The 5,856-nt window shown below is 46.1% G+C and overlaps 1 long non-coding RNA gene across 2 annotated transcripts; it reads left to right on the top strand.

Annotated features, from left to right (window-relative positions):
- The first annotated feature begins 4,471 nt into the window (after window positions 1-4,471).
- Window positions 4,472-5,626, top strand: LOC125756897 (uncharacterized). 2 transcript variants are annotated; one of them, XR_007414854.1, is made up of 4 exons: window positions 4,472-4,568; window positions 4,676-4,895; window positions 4,960-5,178; window positions 5,325-5,626. It is a non-coding gene; the product is annotated as an uncharacterized LOC125756897 (long non-coding RNA). The 2 variants fall into 2 exon arrangements; XR_007414853.1 differs by having other exon boundaries at window positions 4,533-4,895; window positions 4,960-5,014.
- Window positions 5,627-5,856: the final 230 nt, after the last annotated feature.

The raw sequence follows: 5,856 nt of genomic DNA on the forward strand, positions 1-5,856 counted from the left end.
CCCCTGGCTACGCCCCTGTATAATATGATGCTGACCAAGCGAGCTGTCGAAACAACCAAAGCGACATTCGAATAAGCGAACACGGTGCGTGATGGGGCGTCGATATTATTCGAAATGAAACACGCCTCTGCAAGAAACATGCATCGTCGAAGTGGGCATGAAATATTTATTTATTTTTTGTTTGCGTATATCATTATGCTGTCAAAGGGAGCTCTAAAAAATCCAAGGCGACATTAAACTTGCGATCCGACGTTGTTATCATTCGATGCAAACCTCGGCAAAAGTGAAACTCCCACGAAACTGAACACTGTGCATTGCGATGCAGCCAGTGACTCAACAGGGCAGATGTAAATTTATGCTCTTCACACTGAGCTCATAATAAATTTAAAGCCGCACGACAAACTTGGCATCTAAGCAATTGAAAAGTTATCAATAGAAAACGCACTCGAAAGCGTGCTGGTTGGTTGCTGACAGCTCCGAGTATACACGACTGCCGCAACGAATGTGCGTTTTACCGGTAACATAATTACAGAACTCGCGCAGTCATTTCCCTACTCATATCAAAGAAATGTGCCCGTTCAGCATCTGCACGCACGTAGCGCTCGCACAAACAGCATCGCCCTTGACGACCTGCTCGGTCCCGAAAAGGTGGTCGATCAACCGTCCTCCTCTGGTAAGATTCCCACCGTTAAAACGTTTTTTTCCATCTCTGGGATCTTTCTAAACCTTCAGAGCAAGCGACACGTGAAGCTGCACGTGCACGGCGAGCAGAGAACAGCGCGTGCAGGGTGCCTGAACGTGCGGAGACAGCGCAGTCAAAAGGCAGGCGCGGAGAGGGGAGCGACCGGTTTTCGCTAGAAAGGCGGCGAAACGCGTGCGCCGCAGCGCCCCCTGGCCGAGCTTGGGAGGCCTATTGTGCTCGTAATGCTGAAAACATTTTCACGAACCGCCCGTCCCCATCGTCGGCTGCGGGCCACGCGCTCGGAGGGGGGGGGGGGGATATCAGCAAGACCGTTTCTTTTTCCTTCTTTTTTCGGCACCCTATTACGCCGACGGCTTTTCGAACAAGTGGTTTCGCTTAGAAGTCGCGCATGCGGCGCCGTTTGCGGTTTCGAACTGGCTTCGGCCCGGGCTTTATCCCTCCCGTTTCGGACTGCACGTGTGTATGGCGCAAATTACAGTTACAGTGCTACAGTGTACTAGCGCAAACGGACGGGCCATTCACCAAAGCGAGAGCCGTAGAAGGCTCGACAAAGAAAAGAGCGGAGTATGGAAGCAACTTGGAAAGGCTGCAAAAGGGCGGCGCGTCTAGCACTCACAAAGGGCTGCAGAAGATGGTGGGGCAAGCGGGCGGTGTACTTTTGAAACCCACACGTGCTTAATGGGTGAAGTCATTGGCGGACATACGCATCAAGTGTGATCGATGGCCTCAAAAGTTGGGCGGCAGTCCAGTAAGAAGAAGGAGGAGGGGAAAAAAAAGAAAAAAAAGGCAGGGGGGAACAGTCGGAATAAGGCACGGAGAACTTGAAATATTTTTAAAAAAGAACATTGTTAGTGTATGATGGAAGCTAGTAGGGATTTTATGTTGCGAATAGAATATTTGTCCAGGTTATTTGAAGGCTGAGCGTACTTTATATCTCTTAATATTATAGAAATCATGCTATGGCTTTTAGTGATTCCAAATTACCACGAGCTATATTTATTCCTGATGGGTGTAGGGATTGAAATTTGTGTATCAAATAGTATCAAATACGATTCCATGTATTTCCTCTCCCGTGGTGACCGTAAATTTGTAGAATGTAAAGTTTGGCTTGGTCGAAATTGTGGTCTTGTTGGTTGAAGTGGCTATCCCACCTCATTCTCATCTTATGTTTTGTAGGACCCATCTAGATGAAAAAAAGAATGTTTGTCGGCAGGAGAGCGTACATTATTGAGTATTTAAAGGAAAGAAAGGTGCTCCGTGACGGACACAATTCGTGTTCACTATAATATCAAGGATTTAAGAAAAAGTAATGAGAATGCCATCGGCATCGTAACAGGAAATGTTCATCACGCTTAAGCGAGTTTCGATGCCATAGCGAGTAAGGCATTGAATGTACATGAAAACGCTTGTTATTTCTATAAAATGAGTTTTGTGACGTAGAATTTGAAAAAGTTGCACATTCGAGGCAAAACCAACATATACTTGTTGCACAACTTTGTCGTCGCTCCATTAGTGCCATTAAACCAAGCCATGTGACACCGACAATTTAATGTTATTGAAGCACTTGATATCCTAATCTCTAATTGCATTAGAAGCGTCCCAGTAACCAAATATAATTTGCGTGTGTGCAGGTGTGAACCTGTGTGAACCGAATAATAATGTTATAAACGGTAAACAACACTGCGAACTCCTGTTCTGGACATATTGTATGTAGCACTGCGTACACAGCTGGATTAGCTGCTATACGTAATACTTTTTGATGTCACAAGCACTGTGCACCGACGTCTGTGGCTAAGTCACGCGCCGCATTATCATTGCACACCGTCCCGTTTTAGACTTCCCCCGAGAATAAGAACAATAGCTTGTTTCGAAGATTCCGATCTCCTTGCTCTATTGCAGTAATCAGAGGGGGCAGGAAAAGAAGAGGGGTCAAACCGACGACCCGTGAAAGCACCATCTCTTTCGTCCAAAACTGCTTCACTGGAAGTGAACACAGGGTCACAGAACTTGCGGTTTTCGCTCTTTCTGTTTAGGAGTAGATGACTGAATACAACACATTAAATGAAGGAAATTCGACCTGAAACCACCTCTTGAAGTGAAATGTTAACGTTAACAAGGCCACCTGAACGTGTACGTTGGATTCTCGGTGACAATGACAGTGAAGCAGTTTCCGGGGGGGGGGGGGTCAGGTCGGCTTCAGGGGGGGAGGTTACACCCCCCCCCCCCGTCGGTGCGCCACTGCCGAGTTACATCGCGGCTGGGGGAGGGGGAGGCAGAGAGAGAGCTGGCATAGCTTGGGTGGGGGGCAAGTGCCGGTGTGGCTTGAGGGGGGCAAGTGCGCCTTTTGCACCCCCCTGCCTACGCCCATGATTACAGAGTTGGTTAGGATGCGGAATTTAAATGTCGAAGTTTTTCACCTGTTTCGCAAGAAACTTCAGAACCTTTAGCGATCGGGCCGCCGCGAATCCTCCGCCGCATTGTCATGAGCACCTTTCAAGCCTTATGATGACCTGTTGTGATGAAGCACTTATACGCTCAATGTACAGTGGTATGACATGAGTGCTTTTCAAGTGTACTGAGCGTTTACGGTTTCAGCTCGAAGCTCAACAAAATGTCCGCCTTTGCATGCATTAGACGCAAAGCATCTGGTTGAACAACATCAATAAATGGGAATAAATGTGAGTACCGAGCAGAAATTTAATTTTGATCGTGATACTATAGCGCGCTATAGGCTCTATTAAAATATCGACGATTCTGAACTGTCCACCGAAAATTGTGATACCCGCCTTTTCTATGAGCTTAGGTGGAACAGCTCGGTACTTCTGGAACGCTAGCACTGCTCACGCTTTAGCACGGTCGTGAATATATATGATTGATCTGATCGAGCCGCATGGCAGATGGAGGACATTGGATATAATGGTTACATATAGAAGTGTGCGAATATTAAACATTTGGAATATAGAATCGAATATCGCCATACTTGATTCGGTCTTCGGGAATAGCCCATATGCGTTAATACGAATATTTCAAAATATCATCTATGTCCAAATAAACACAAAATTAGCGCAAAATGCGATAATTTCTACGGTCATAAGCTATACGTCGCTTGCAGAGCCAGAATTCGATAGTCCGCACACTCTGAAGAGTTTTAAATTTTGTACTTGATGCTCAGTTTATGGTTTTCATGTTAATTTGTTTTAATGTTAGGATGCCAACGCTATTTTGTGTTAACAATGAAAACGGTTCAATTCAAATTCGATTCGCTTCTTGGACGCATTAGCGCTGCCCTAGAATGTTTAGGCCCGTGCTTCAGTGGAAATTTCGCGCGCCTTTTTTTTTTTTTTTTCTCACCAGACAGAGCTGATATAAGCAACACGTGCGTTCCCCCGAAAAAAAAAAAAGTGGTGAGATGGGATCTTGCGGTTTTTGCTTTGGAGAGAGAGCACGCGCGAAAGCACACGCAACATGCATCACATCCCTCTCCCAGAAAGAATGACAAGTCCTGAAAGGAGGAACGGAATGTGCGAGGGAGGCGGGGCGTGCAAGCGGAGCGCCGGACCCCGGACCTCTCGCGTTTTTTTTTTCTTTGTCACAGCGCCGGGGAGGGAAGCAAGCTCCGTGGCGTGCGCGAGTTCCCTTCCCGCCAAAATCGAGGCGCTGCGCCGTGCTCCCGACCGGGCTGCAGAAATTAGGCGCCTTTTCCTCTTCAAACCACTACCACCACCACCACCAAAATCGTAGCTCTTTCGAGCGAGGACGTGCTGAAACACTGCAGAGAGACGGGCAAGCACTCAGAAGCATTTCGTTTGCCTTGATCCTGGAGGCGCGCGGCCGTCTCCCGCTGGCTAGGATTTGACGCGAACTCGTAAGTGACATTCTATTTCTTCGGTGTATCGCATGGTGAGTTTTGTCTAGCGACAAAATCAAATTTTATTTGCACAATCGATGCGTCAATCTGGTCGTCTCTTCTAGCTGGCAGATCAGAAATGTTCAGGCGAACGGCGGTTATATTTGTTCGTGGACCCAATTAAGACTTCGTTGACGGCCAAATATGTAAGATTTTCTTGTTTTTTATTTGTGGCATCTTATTGTAAGACCATGACCTATTTTTCCGTTTTCTTTAGGGAACGCTGCAACAAGGACTGGTGTGGATAGCGTGCTGCGCTGGTCTCGCCAACTGAAAAGAATTCTGGTAAGACGCATCCTTGGTTACAAAAGTCTCACGCAATCACTTTTCACATTGAATTTGGTCGCAGGTGTGCTGTAAATGCCGACTGCACAATATGTGACTGGCCCGCGGCCGCTTTGAAGGTAAGATTGTGTTCTCATTAATCTATTTATTGTACCATTTCTTTTCCAGTGACATTACGAGCCAACAATGAAAACCTATATCCATCCTGTCTTTACATATTATCTAGTTTGTGCGCTGTGGAGCTTGAAGCACTTCTCAGAATTTCAGCGCACTCGCATTTATTGTAAGTGCAGTGTTTTTATTATTTGTGCAGCGACAAAATTATTTTGTTTAGTAGTGTGAATAGCTTCTAGACGCGACATGACTGTGCAACTGGTCAAGTAAATAGCCTACCTTTCTCACAGTATTATTCATTGTTCTTTCTTTCAGTCTTTCCCGACAGAAGAACAATGCAAGTCTCACATCTCGATGAGGGTGGCGATTTACCGTCTCACATCTCAACGATAAAACGTCGCATCTGCGTACGTGTTCAGGGCCAAGAGCACGAGAACTGGCCGAAAGAAGGGAGCCGATCCAACAAGAATGCCGTCCTTCTTATTATGTCAGCGCTGTCATGCAGCGATCACGTGGACTGTAAGGTTGCGTTGCACAAGGGCTGATGCAAACGCCCCGTGCGAACAATGCTGCATGTAAAATTAGTGCATCTATACAATTGCAATATAAACATCTAAAGAGAGAAAACTTATATTCACGTCTTTTTATTGTGTGTTACGTATTAAGAGGTTAATTAGTGCAGACCGTTAGAGGCGTTTAATTCCGTCTTACATGTGCACTCTGCCCGTAATTAATTCAGATAGAGTTAAACGCCTCTATAAACTGCCCGTTCACATTAAATACGACACGCACCAACACACCAGAAAAACAACTGATGCGTTTTGTTAGAACACGCACAAAAAATAAG

This window comes from Rhipicephalus sanguineus, chromosome 1 (genome assembly GCF_013339695.2).
Source record: "Rhipicephalus sanguineus isolate Rsan-2018 chromosome 1, BIME_Rsan_1.4, whole genome shotgun sequence".
Classification (NCBI taxonomy): Eukaryota; Metazoa; Arthropoda; class Arachnida; order Ixodida; family Ixodidae; genus Rhipicephalus; species Rhipicephalus sanguineus.